Source organism: Phoca vitulina, unplaced genomic scaffold, assembly GCF_004348235.1.
Source record: "Phoca vitulina isolate PV1807 unplaced genomic scaffold, GSC_HSeal_1.0 scaffold39, whole genome shotgun sequence".
In the NCBI taxonomy this organism is placed as follows: Eukaryota; Metazoa; Chordata; class Mammalia; order Carnivora; family Phocidae; genus Phoca; species Phoca vitulina.
The window spans coordinates 3,993,489-4,008,162 of NW_022589742.1; the positions used below are offsets into that span (position 1 = coordinate 3,993,489).

General features: G+C 38.6%; 1 pseudogene; it reads right to left on the bottom strand.

Annotated features, from left to right (window-relative positions):
* Positions 1–1,094: 1,094 nt before the first annotated feature.
* On the bottom strand, positions 1,095–1,410 carry LOC116647207 (annotated as a pseudogene).
* Positions 1,411–14,674: the final 13,264 nt, after the last annotated feature.

The following is a 14,674-nucleotide window of genomic DNA, read 5'->3' on the forward strand; positions in this document are numbered from 1 at the left end:
GACTGATTTTATTTTTGCATCTAAGGTACGCAGAATTGAATAAATCATTACTTGGTTCCTGAAAAGTTCCCTTCATTGACCCATGCATGTGTGCATAGTTTGATCTGTGAATTGCGTAATAAATACTTGTGAAGTCTTCATTCAACACAAGAGTTAGAAGAATTTTTTTTTATGATGAAGGAACAGAATAACATTTATTACTTTTTATCAGTAAAGGTAATTGATACACAACAGGTGACTTGTTTTAAGACCCAAAGGGAGCCAGCAGCAAAATTAATGGAAGATATTAAATAAGTATGTATATAATGCCAGTCACTGGCAGCCTACTTCAAGATCAGAAATAATCTTACTCCATATATATTATTTCTATAACTGCACTTAAATCATTACCATGTGCTATTTATTTTGTAGTGAACCTTGAATGTGTGCTGTTAATGTACCAGATAGGTTCAAAAATAAGGAAATAAGATGGTACTCCTTCAAAGGTTAAGGGAAATTAATGTGCAATAAGTTATTTTGCTTAGTTACATGCATTAAATGGCATTCTCTTGTCAGTAAAATGGAGAAATGGGCTAAGAATAATTGGTAAAAACTTATTAAAATTATTTTAAGTACATTATATTTTCATTCAAAATTGGGTACTCATTAATTTTTAATTGGTAGTTGGCTATATTGCTGATTTTGTATAAAAATTAAACATTAAAGATTGCTGATAAAGCTCTGTGAACAGAAGTTGAAACCTATTTTAGCTCATTAAGGCAGCTCAGGCTTTTTTTTTTTTTTTTTTAAAGATTTTATTTATTTATGTATTAGAGAGCGAGAGAGAGAGAAACAGCATGAGAGGGGAGAAGGTCAGAGGGAGAAGCAGGCTCCCTGCTGAGCTGGGAGCCTGATGTGGGACTCGATCCCAGGACTCCAGGATCATGACCTGAGCCGAAGGCAGTCGCTCAACCAACTGAGCCACCCAGGCGCCCCCAGCTCAGGCATTTTTTACATGACGTGTAAATCTTGCCATTTTAGGTTAGTTACTTTTATCATATCTGGTATATATAAACAGCTGGCACTGAATTCCAGTCAAATTATAGTAATAGTGATCACTTAGTTTTGTTGATATCTGAATAATAACGTTGTTTCATTGCTCTGTATTTCCTAAGGAAGTATGAGGCTTCTAGCTCTTTCATTAACAAATTCGCCCCGTCCAGTAAGTTCTTTGATCTTCTCTGGGTTCTTCACATCTTTGTTTTTAAGGAAAACATTCTTCAGACAGCTTTTAAAATGGTCTGCTCCTTTTGGATAGTCTCGTCCAAGATACAGCAGATTTTTATAAAGATTCAGTACTTCTCCTCTTAAAGAATTGGCCATTTTCATTTATTATGGAAAGTATCCACTTTTATAGATAACATACGCACTTTCCGGCATTCCACAGCTGTAAAGGCCTCTGACCGCTTCGACTCCGGGGTCTGTCAACAGCCGAGTTAGAAGAAGTTTGATAATAACCTCTACATATGTGTGCCCCGTCCTATCCTATCCTGTGCCTACATGAGATAATAACCATCCTGAATCTTGGGTTATTTTCTAGATCAAGCTATTTATAGTGTTTGTACACACATGTGCATTCACATACACCTGTATATATATACATATATATAATGCATGTATGTTCAAAAGTATATTGTATAAATACAGTTTTCACTTTCTAAATGGGGACTTCTTGTTCTGGGACTCACTTTTTTTTCTTCAGGACCATGTTGCTAATATTCTCTATCATTTTGCTAAGATTTTTCATGTTGTTAGATGAGGTTTCCCTTTTGATAGCACTTTAATATTCCACTTGGGGTTAAATTGAAGTTTATTTTCCTGTAGGGCATATGTTTTCCCATTTTTTTTCCCTCACTATTCTTTAAACTCTACATGTGTTACTTATGCTTGTGTATGCATTTAGTAAATCTTAAAACCTTGCCATATGATATTTAAGGACGCTGTAAGGTGTTTTGCATATTAAGTGAAAAGTTTCAGGGTACTTAATAAGGTGTGTACACTGATTCATATATGGAAAAATAATAAATGGAGAAAGCTATACGTGCAGAATAATACACTAAGGGCTAGTGGGAGTAAAATAATAATACTATTTGAGAAACCTATGGGATGTGTATATAAGGGTGTTTAATGGGTAGTTGGATCAATTTAGGACTTACCAACATATATATTATCACTGTAACCATGGGAACGCATGAGGTCATACTTGGAAAGTGTAGTGTGAGAAAAGGGCCTCGGTGAGAAACTCTAGACAAACTAGCATTTAAGGAATAGATTGTAGGAATGAATTTGGCAACAAAGATTAAGAAATAATTCCCACTGAAGTTGGAAGAAAACAGGAATGTGTGTTATTGTGGACAACAAGGGAAGACGTATTTCTAGAAGCAAGCTACAGCACATCAGACTGAATGCAGCTGAGTGGTCAAGTTAGACAAGGCTGTGAAGTATTTCAAGCCAATGGTAGGGTGGGAAAAAAAGTCGATTACAAGAAATGGAGGCCACCAATGCAGACAGCGATTTCAAGAAATTTGGAAGTGAAGGAGTAAAATGGCTGTGGGAGAAGGAAGTAGGCTTGGGAGAGGCTTGTTTACTTGCCTGTATGCTTTTGGTATGTCTCTAGAATGAAAGAGAACTCCCATCTAGGTTAGGAAATAGCTGCTAGAGAATAAATAGTAAACAGCTGTGGAGAGGCAGCAGGCTATGTAACTTCAAGTACTCACTGAATTCTCCTGAAACTAATATTATACTATACATTAACTAACTGGAATCTAAATAAAAACTTGAACCAAAAAGTTCAAGTACTCATGTAAGATAAGAAAAAGGAATAGTGTTTGCATTGTTTCTGGAATGATCAAGAAGTTATGGTTAAGGGAATAGATCAAAATGGCAGGCGGTAGTAAGTTGAGGGACTTGGTGTCTACAGGGCCCTGTTGTATGAGTACCACGAGGAAGGAGATAACGGGGAAAGAGTTGAAGTGGATGCTTTGGCTCCTGAAATAACTGAATAATTGTTATACCTTCAATGTTTGGATTCAAGTTGCTGTTATTTTATTGAGGATTTTAAGATTATATATTTAACATATTTTTGGTGGTGGTAGTGGTAGGGGAGTTTTAATATGCATGTGTCGGCATACATGATCAGACTCTAACAAGCCTAGAGCCAGCAGTATCTCTTTGTAAGTAATCTTTTTAATTTAATTTAATTTTTTTCCTAGATGAGTAGAAAACTTGTTATCCTTAAAATTCAAAAATTTAGCCACGATATGTGTAGGTATTCATCTATTTTCTTTAATTTTGCCCTTTCAATTTGTAAACTAACATCTTCATTCAAGAAAGCTATCTTCTAATGTTTGTATACTACTTTTGTTACAGTTGTTCTAGTGTCTTCCACAGAAATATCCATTGAGAGATTGCTGCATGGTAGATTCATTTTCTGCAATAATTGTTTTGTTCTTTATTGGTTCTAATACTAAGATTATGTGTTGGTGTTTTGTTTTCCTATGGAGTTTGTTTGCTTTAATTTGATGGAAGGTGTGGTTTTTTTTTTTTTTTTTCCCCAGATTTATTTGAGAAAGAACAGGAGGAGGGGCAGAGGGAGAGAACCCTTCAAGCAGACTCCCCGCTGAGTGAGGAGCCTGACATGGGGCTTGATCCTAGGACCCAAGAGATCATGACCTGAGTTGAAATCAAGGGTTGTGGCACTCAACTGACTGAGCCACCCAGGTGCCCTGATGAAAGGCATTAATGACTTTTGTTTTCTGGAATAAATACTTTTCACAAGTACACTCTTATTCCTCATCTTCAGTGCTATAATAATCTCCTTATTTTATGCAGCAGCATTTTTATATTTCTTTAAATAGTGAATTTCCTCAGGGCTTCTTCCCAAGTCCCTCTCTCTGCTCACTTCATTCTCTTCTCAAGCAATCCGAACCATGCTTGATTTCTCAATATGTACCACGTATCCATTTCCTTTAGGCTTTGTACTTCTATGTTCTGTGATTATTTGAATTTTGTCAGTCTTTTAAAGTGATCCTATATGAATTTTACTTAGTGGGAATTGTTTAGTTCATGGTGGGCCCATGGCAACCCCCCCCCCCCCCCGCCTCCCGCTCCAGTGCTGGGGCATGCTTCCCTGACTCTCTGTTCCATTGCCCAGTCTACCAGCTACTGGAATGGGGTGGAGGCAGCCTTGCATGTATTAGCTCAAGTCACCTTATTCCCTCAGAGTCCCTATACCATATTTTTTCACATGTTCTCTTTCCAAATACATTTATATTATGAAGCGTAAATGAGCTTTCAGATTTGCCACTCTTTTGGTTTAGTTGAGCCTTTTATTTGCTCTCTATTTCATTCTTGTGTAGATGATATAGTTAGCCCTCATGCAATCACTGAGTCTCCTATCCTGTGAAAGTGTTCATTAGTTTTACAGGCTTTATAGGAAAGAGAATGTTGGAGCAGGTGAGCAGCCTAGTTTGAAGATTGAGCTCTGAACTATGAAAGGCAAAAGGCATCATCTCAACAGATGAGATGAACGGAGTAAGGAGGGAAGTAAGTTTAGCTATAAACTAATACACTCTGATAGAGTTGTCTAGGGAAGAATACTATTAAAATGGTGTTATTGAAGAAATTTATAATTAATGAAATATTTTTAATGTCTTTCACTCCCTGTGACCTATGACTTGAAGGAAATCTTGGTTCATTAAACCATTACACCATTCATCTTTGATGGCTTTGGAAGTGAGGCATGGAAGAACAAGGTTTATATATAAATGAGTGTGTCTAAATGGGCTCTTAACTATCTGACATTTAGGAGAAAAATAGTTTCACCAGTGCTCCTTGAGCACACCTTATTGCATTTCTAGAGCTCCTAGATCAAAAGAGGGTCAACATATCCTATTTCATTATACTGTATTAATATTAACTGCATGGAACTGGCAAGCAATTTTATGCTGCATACTCCCTACCCTACTGTCAGGCACAAATGGAGTTATCATAAACTACTGTGGACTCCGTAATTTGCAAACTATTAAGTAATGGAATTATGGGATCATAAAGCAGAAAGGACCATAGAGCACACATCTGCTCCTGCTATGTCTTTTTGGGCAGGTTAAAGGGGACTCTCCATATTTTGCTTGAAGTACTCTAGGAATAGACACTATGCATGGTTCCTTTCTCCAGGGTTTCTGTGCTTGGTATGCTTTTATTATATCTTAAAGTGTTTAATTTTTTTCCTTTATACCTTAAAGCAATATCCTCTGTTTTAGTTACTGGGAACATATAGAGGTGTACATTATTCTATATTAATAATCCAGAATATTATCAGATTCTTTAAGAACTCCTCATGAAGCCCATTATCCATCCCTTCAGTTATTTTTATTGCACTCTTTGGGACATGTTCCTATTTTTCTGTAGACTACACTGGTAAAAGGGACAAGAGCTTTGGAATTGAACACAGGTGTTAGTGAAAGTTATGACCTTCACATTAGCTGTTTAACATCAGGGAAGGAAGGTTTTTAAACAGTCTGAACCTCAGTTTTGATATCTTTAAAATAGGTATTCTTTTGGGGCACCTGGATGGTGCAGTCGGTTAAGTGTCTGACTCTTGGTTTCGACTCAGGTCATGATCTCAGGGTCATGAGATCAAGCCCAGTGTTGATGATCTCAGGGTCATGAGATCAAGCCCAGGGCAATGTGCTCAGCGGGGAGTCTGCTTAAGACTCTCCCTCTGCCCCTCCCCGCTGTGTGCACATGCTTGCACATGCGTGTACTCTCTCCTTCTGTCAAATAAATCTTTAAAAAATAGGTATTATTTTATTGAACTTTGAATCCTAAACATTTTCAACCCATTTAAAGGTACTTAACCCCCAGGATGAAACTCACTATAGCTGTCTTGAGTAAGGAAAACACATGATGGAGGACCCAGTGTTATTTCTAATTCCAAGGCTTATGTTTACTTCACTGCTATTTTTAGCAATGTCTTTCTCATAACATATTGATAAGCTACAAAGAAAGATAGTTGGCATCCTGACAACTCCATGCTTTAATACAGAAGACCCATCAAGGTATAAAGGAATATTTCTTTATGAAAAAACACGATGAATCATTTTTTTTTAACATTTTACCAAGGTACTTTGTCCATATATACCTAATTATAGCTTGTGAATTTAGAAAAGCAGCACCCGTGTACATTCACCTCTGGAATCCTCCCTGTTACTAAGCTTGAGATTCCTGAATGTTTCACTCTGTGTTGAGCCAGCTCTGCTTCTCTTTCATTGCTGCTGAGAATCCTCAGGGGCCTTGTGTAGTAGTAGCAAGAGGCTCTGTCCTGGTAGACTTACTCTTCAAGTCCTTCCCTTGACTTGTTGAATTTCTGCTCCTTGCTGTGCTGCAGTATAAACATTAATTTGTAGTTTCCCAACTCCCACAGTCCCTTTGCCTTTCCAGGTTTTCTGTGGCTGCCCATTTTAATATGAACAGCACCAAAGCAATCTGTCTTGACTAGAACTAATTATTATCAAGGATCAGAGAAGCAGACCCAGATAAAGGAGAGTAGAGAAAGTTTCCTCTGATATAATGGCAGTTCAAAGAGCAAGAAAAATAGGATTGTTGTTTTAAAGTGAACATAGCTCTTATGAAAAACAAATTAAAGGCACCCAGGAGAAATAAGATCTTCCATTTAGCAAGTATTACAGTTGGTTAATCCTTACACATGTCAAGGACTTTAAATTTCTGTAAATGCTTTTCTAGTCGAAATGAAACTTTACACTAGTAATCTCCCTGTAAGTAGAACATAGAATTACATTGATATTTTTTAGATTAATAGGCTGAGATGCAGAGTTAGGTGATACTTCTAATGTTTTAAAACTAGTTATTATCCATATTACTTGAGTAACTTTGATAAGCAGATGATGTATGTTTGTTATATATAAAAAGTACAATAAAACATTTTTATAATTTGACCCTTGGTACCCAAAAGGCTAGGAATAGAGGGTGAAGAGGAATATCATGTCAAAATTCACTAGTAAGGGAAAAGATTGATATGGAGTGAAACTTTTTCATTTGACAGAAGACAAGTATTTTCATGTATAAAATGAAGTTTATTGGGGCACTTGAGTGGCTCAGTCAGTTAAGGGTCTGCCTTTGGCTCAGGTCATGATCCTGGAGTCCCGGGATTGAGTCCCACATTGGGCTTCCTGCTCAGAGGGGAGTCTGCTTCTTCCTCTCCCTCTGCTCCTCCCCCACTTGCTCTCTAGCACCCACGCTCACTCTCTCAAGTAAATAAAATTTAAAAAAAAAAAATAAAAGGAAATTTATCATAGTATTTAGCCTCATGTAGTTGTGAGGATTGAAGGAATAGATATGCCTAGAAGAGTGTCTGGCTATAGGAAAAATTCATTAGATACATCATTTATTATTGGTCTTGTGTGCCAATTAGGAGTAGCAGGACAAGGCTTAGAACCTGGATGGAGGCTTCATGTTGCCTGATTTTCAGGATAGTCTCCATTCTCTTGCATTTATACCTCTGCATGTCCAACACATATCTCCTTTCAAATCACAGGTTTAAAAAATCAGGGGTGCTGTTGTTGTGTGTTAGTGTGGTAGAAAGCTATGAGTTGTATGGTCTAATTTTTGTGCTCATAATTCTAGAGAAGTCAACAAAAAGAATATACTTCCTCAGCATAAACTGTCTAGTCACCATAGCAGTGAAACTTGGTTCTGGAGTTAGGCTTATAGCACATGGTAGTGGTGAAGATTAAATGCACAGTGTGAACATACCTAGCATAATGCCAGGAATGTACGAGGTGCTCAATAAACAATAGTGTCATTTCCTGCTGTAAATCCTGGTCCCTGCTCAGCCAGCAGCCTGTTCTCTTATTGAAAGTCGCAGTTTGTACACTTGGTAGTTACTTAATGATGCAGTGTACTGTAGGGGAGGAAAATTTTTCCTTTTTCCCTTCTAGGTTCTTTAGCTGGGCTAATAATTAGTTGCCATGAGACAGATTACTAGGAAAAGGAAATAAAACAATTTTAATTGCATATATATGGAAGCCCACAGAAATATGAGCTTGAAGAAGACCAAAGCAGGCAGGTTTTTCTATCTTTTAAGCAAAGAAACAAATATTTGTGAAGGACTGACAGGAGGGGTTTGGGCTTGGTGTGGCTGTCGTGTAACACCCTAATAGTTGTTTTTGTTTTTGTTTTTCCTTTTTTGGTAATGCAAGTGCCTGACTTAAGCTTTGATGCCTGGGTGTCCACTTCAAAGACGGCTGTCTCGAATAAACACATGCCAGCCACAACATTAGATCAAGAGCCAGGCGTTGTCCACCCACCCAGGCTCCTTCATTGTAAGGGCTCTTGGTTGATTTTAGTAACTGACCATTTGGACTACTTGTCTTTTTCCTTTCTGTGTTTTAAATTCACCAATAAAGAGGGAGGCTGTGAAACCCTAGGCCCCCACCTTCAAAAGAAACAGAACTCCAGGCCTATGTGCCCACTCTCTTTGCCTGCGACCTCACTGTGTGGTCCTAGGTGCACTGTGTAATTTTCAGGTCTTGTAAGTAGTAAACCTCTATTTTTCAAATTTTCCTGATAGTTGTTGCTGAAGGGCATGTTGTAATTCTAAGAATCACAAGGGTTGCTCCAGTTGTAGCAATGGTTTGGAAAGGGGGAGATGTCACTGATTCCCAGGTGAGTGTCCCCAGGCGTTTCTAGCAGCTAGCATTACTATCAGTATGCTGAGACTGGCACAGAACGGTAGCAAATTAATGAAGGAATCCTGTTTTTTATAGCCGCCTTGGCCCTGAACTCCCTACCGGTGACTGTAAGGATGCCTTCTACATGATAGGTGCAGGGAGAATATCCTTCACATGGAATTTCCTGCATTCAGGGTTTCAGAGGAGGGGTCAGAGTGTTCCTTCTTGCACTGGCTATTTCTTAAGAAACTTCTACTCAAAATAACCAAAGTGGCATATTTGGGGGGAGGCCTGCCCTGAATCCCATCAGTACTATGTCTTCATGTGATAAATGATAGTAGATATTCCAGGAGTTCATAAATATCTGGGGAGACATCTTATTTGAGTTGAGTCTTGTGGGATAGATTTATAGTAAATGAGAGGCAGTGAAGGCTTGAAGGCATTCCGTTTCCTTCCTCATATGGAAGGTAAGTTTGGCATCGAATTTCATGTTCTTATTGCAGTAGTCTTCGTTATGACAAATCGTCATTTTGTTCCCTGAATAAATAAGTAGATACTCACAGGTTAATGCAGTCCATTGAGGCCACCCATATTCTAGTGTCAACATTCCTGTCCAGCCTCACCTTGTTCCTTCCTGAACACCTGACTCTGCCAGAGTTATATTTAATTTACTGACAGCAGCCTTGGCCATTTTTTTTGGGGGGGGGGGGGGGCTTTGAATCAACTATTCCATTCACTTGTAATTTCCCACTCCTACTTTTCTCTAGACCCAAATCCTACCCATTCTTCAAAACATATCTGTGGCTTGCCACTTCCAGGAGAAGTTCCCGGATGCTGTGGACTTAGCCAGAGCACGTGCCACCTAATTATGTTGCCTAAGGAAATATCTGTGATCCTGATTTTCCTGTGAATGTCTTCTCTCAATCTTCTTTGGGTTAAACATTATATTATCCTCCTTTTATCACCCAGAGCACTGACATGAACACAGGACTGCATATAACCCAATAATAACTAACATATACTGAGTGCTTATTATGTGCCAGGCACTGTTCTATGGCCTTTACTTAACTCATTTAATTTGTACTATACCCTAGGATAATCTATTTCAGGATATTTATTTCATAAGGTTACTGTGAGAATTAAATGAGTTAATTCATGTTAAAGTACTTAGTGTGTGGAAAGTACAAAGTGCTCAGTAAGTTTAAGCATAATTAACGTAGTCCGAATTTTACAGATACAAACGCTGAGGCTCAGAGGCTAAGTAGCTGGCCAAAAAGTTTCATAGCTTGTAAAGTCGATAATCAAACTCAGGCATTTTAGCTCCAGAGAGCATTCTCCTAAACATCATGAAATACTACTTCTCTTGATATTATTTTGATGTCTGGTCATTTTAAATTCAGTTCAGAAAGAGCTCTAGGCAATTTATGGTTAATTACTGTTAGAGCTGTGAGCTTTCTATGTTATATTTTTGTGAGCAGCACTTAATGTTGACCACTTTTCCCATTAAAAATTATTTTAATTATCAAGGCAAATTGAATGCAAACGAAGTCACAAGTGAAAACAATGATTAATTTATGTGGAATTTGTAAAAAATAAAACAAATGATAACATCTAGGGGGTGAACAGACTTTAAGGTGAACTCTAATGACTCCTACCTCCCTAGTCCACATCATTGTAGAAAATCTGCCACTAGAGTTTGAGTAGAACTTGTGACTTGCATCTAACCAATAGAATGTGGTAATGCTGATGGGATATTTTTTTCCTGTGATTGCATAATGTTATAGACGACTCTTGCAAACTGGCTCTATTTTATACTACCGTTGGCCTTGACAAAGTAAGATACCATGTGGTGAGCTCCTGGTGAAAAGGGCTGCATGACAGGGAACAGTTGGGAGACCTTTGGGAGCTGAGGGAGCCTTCTAGCTAGGTTAAAAAGGAAGCAGTTGGTCCGCTAGCCATGTAGAAAGGAGTTTGGCCACCAATCTGAGAGTGCTTCCAGGTGGATTCTTCATTGCACCTCCAGATAAGAATGCAACGTAGCTGAGGTCTTGGTTGTAGCTGGTGAGACTGAAGCAGCAGAGAACAGAGCTTTACCATGTGAAGGCTCCTGACAAACTCTGTGAGGTAAAAAAAAAAAAAAAAAAAATTGTGTATTGTTTTAACCATTATGTTTATGGTAATTTATTATGTAGCAATACATAACTGATATATCTAGTGATGGTGAAGATTCCAGGACGGTAACATTCTGTTACTCCTTTGACAGGAATATAATTCACTTAAACAGTTTAGCAGTAGATCCAGGAATTTTACAATTGTCCACACACTCTGACTCAGGAATTTTGCTTCTAAATATTTGTTGTAAAGAATCAGGTGTGTATGGTATTCTCTGTAATAGGATACAATTGTTTTAAAAAAATGGAGCAAATAAGATTTTTCTCAAGTAGGGATTAAATAATGGTACAAGTCAGTGGAATTTTACACAGCTATTAAAAATGATTTGGTAGAGGGATGTCTGGGTGGCTCAGTGGGTTAAACATCCGACTCTTGATCTCGGCTCAGGTCTCGATCTCAGGGTTGTGAGTTCAAGCCCCATGTTGGGCTCCATGCTTGGCATGGAGCCTACTTAATAAAAACAAAATGATTTGGTAGAAGTATCGGTTGACATGTTCACAGAACATAGTAGAAAAAGCTGACAAAACCGTATGTATAGTGGGATTGCATTTTTTAAACATGTATGTGGGAGGGCAGCAGTTCTCACTTTGTTTGGTCTTTCTCCAATTGCTAGTGTCAATATTCTGTCCTCTACTGGGATATAGGGAAACCAGTGTCTGCATTTGGCTCTAAGTACTTCCGGAGGCAGCAGTACAGAGAGCATGCACCCATATTCCTGATGCATATTGGCCTGCTGGTGGTGATTTCTCTGAGTAATATTGTCTCTACATAGATTATGCCTGTGGTTTTCAGGAACAGCTCTCATCGTTGCTCCAGATCCTTGCAGAGAGGATTGTCAGAGGACGATTGTGTCTCTCCGGAGCCCTGATCCTTACTACATGTGTGTTGCACCTTGTTCTCGGTGCGTGCACCATCTGACAGATGAAGAAATTGAAGGTTAAATAAATCAAGTGATTTGATCAAGATGACAGGGTTTGAATGTAAACCTCGATCTTCCTGAATCCAGAGTTCTTATTCACAATCCAGGGTTCATATTCTCAGCCACTCGGCCATACTGACCGGTTGAATATACCCTACAGAACAGTTCTCAATTCTGTTCTCTTGTTCCATTTCCGTTGCTTCAGTCGGCATTCTTCCCCTTTTCATAGTTTGGGTGAAAATGTTAAAATAATTTTTCTGGCTCTGGTCTCCACTACTTCTAATTGATTTTTCAATGGCATGGTCAATGGAATCTTCCTGAAACATTGCTATGCTAACATCTCTATCCTGTTTAGTAGATGGCTGCCACTTTTCCCTCTCCCTTTTAAATTCCTATTTTGTGCCAGAGGCTCTGCTAGGTGCTTTACTTATGAAAATGAAGAGAAACAGGACATGAGAGAACTTCAGTGGTGGATTGATGGGCAATGATGGCCCTAATCAGTGGCTCCCCTTTATCCATGCCCCTTGACAACATGACTTTAAAGTTCCGCCTGTGGGGGAGGAAACTAATTTTCCTTCAGGGCTCTTGGCTACGATGCCCCCCTGCCCCCATAGTAAAAGATAGATTAAGAGGAGAGAAACAGAAGTTGAATAATTTGGATCCCTTCTGTATCCATGGGAGAGACCCAGGAAAACTGAGCAACTCCCTGAAATGGCCCAAGCCACCACTTTAAATACCATCTCCAGCTAAAGACACAAGAAAGATCTGGGGATGAGGGAAACCAGGTGGGGGAGGTTTACCATGCTCTTGCTGATAACAATAACAAGGGTAAGACTGTTATGCAGATTTAACTTGGGGGGCCTTCTCCATTGATAAGAGTTTCTAGAGATTAGAGTCCTCCTTCTCTTCCTGGTACGGAGGAGGAGACACCCTTAGAAATGGAGGTCTCCCTTGTAAATATCTCTTACAAAAGAGTAACTTCTAGGTTTTCAGAGCTTTTCCTGTCTGCTGTTTCTTAAAAATAACCAGCTCAAGATAAAATCCTTAGGCCAAAGAGGCTTATTTTGGAGTGGCAAATTCTGTTCTCCTTCACACCCATCAAGAGGTAATTCTCTCTACCCCTTAAATGTGGGGGTGGATTTGTGGCTTATTTTGACCAATAGAATGTGGCAGATTTAATGCTCTATCAGTTACAAGGCTAGGTCTCAAGTGTCCTTGAGTGCTTCCACTCTTTCTTTTGGAATCCAGCTCTTGTCACGAACAAGCCTGGGCCAGCCTTCTAAAGATGAGAGACCACAGGGGGCAGAGCTGAGTCAGCCCAACTGCCCTAATTGAAGCACCAGAGATGAGAGCTAGCACAGATCAGCAAAACTGCTTACGTGACCCACATCTGGCCACAGATGCATGAGGGAGCCTGGCCAAGATCAGAAGAAACATCCAGCTAAGCCAGTCTGCAGAATTGAATTAAATAGCTGGTTGTCATTTTAAGCCACTGTGTTTTTCATAACTTCCATTGTCTACAAAATGAAGACCAAACTCATTACCACGAAATATGAAATCTTCTACATTTTTGCCATGATCTAGGTCTATAGCCTCAATTCAAGTCCCCCTTCCTTCCTATCACCAACACTTTAAGCTGGCATCCCTGCAGTGTGGTCCAGGGACCAGTCTAGATCTACAGAATCAAAAATGTTGGACAACAAAGTAAGCTAAGAAGATTTTAAAAGGTTTCTTGAGCGGCATCCCAGTTCTACTGAAACAGAATCTTTAGAAGTGGGACCTAAGAATCTTAGTTTCATTTAACTCCAGATTCTGATGGGGCTGATTCTTGTACTCCATTTCAAGAATCAATGTCCGAATCTCCCATCATGCTCTTTGCCATGCGCATTGAGTTCTCCCAGGTCTTTGATCATGCTGTCATATACACTTGGAATGTCCCTTCCACGCTTCCCAACCTGGTGAACTCATTGATGAAGTCTGATCTCGGGTGCTTTCTTCTGTAGCTTCCCTTGACACCCTCAAACGAGACTGAATGAATTCTTCATCTGTGCCCTCATGGTTCTATGTGCACATGAGAGTATAGCAGTCCTCACATTTTTAAAACTTGTTTACACATCTGGCTTCCCTTCATTACTGCCATTCTCACAGGCAGAAACCTTGATCTTACTGTTTTTTTTATATCTCCAGAGCCTTCTTAGCTCCTGGTAGGTATTCAGTAAATGTTTGTAAAATTGAATTAAATTGACATTATTCCTAAGGGTTTTTTTTTTTAAATTGTAGGTCACTGTTTTACTTGAAAAGTTGTGAATTCCCAAAATATAAGTGTGAATTATTTTTGGATTAGCTGCTGTTTTAAAGAACCATACTTTATGCAGTTCTTCCCCTCTCTGTAATATGCAGGTGATTGCGGCAAGAATGAGATATTTTCATAGTATTTAAAAGGCTTTCTATCTCTGTTTTGTATTCCTTAATTCAGTCACCTGAGATTTCCATTGCATTATTGATCTATTTTGACTTCAGAACCATGTTTTCCCTTAATTAGAATTTTTTAGAAAATGATTAAAAATAAGTTTATGTTTTATGCTATCTTCAAGTTGCTACTATGTTAAATCCTAAATAGAGCCCATTTTTAAGAGTTGAAATGTTATTACATTTTAATTATATGGTCTATGTATAATTACTATAAACCAAATTTATCACTTTCAACTTAACAAGGAATTTATTTCCAAAGTGTCAAATGATATACAATTGAGCCAAATCCTTGTGGAATGTTTGCTGCAAGCACTATTTCACCATTTTATCAGATGACATGTCACTGGAAATTTAATTGGTTTATGTAACAATATAAGTCTCT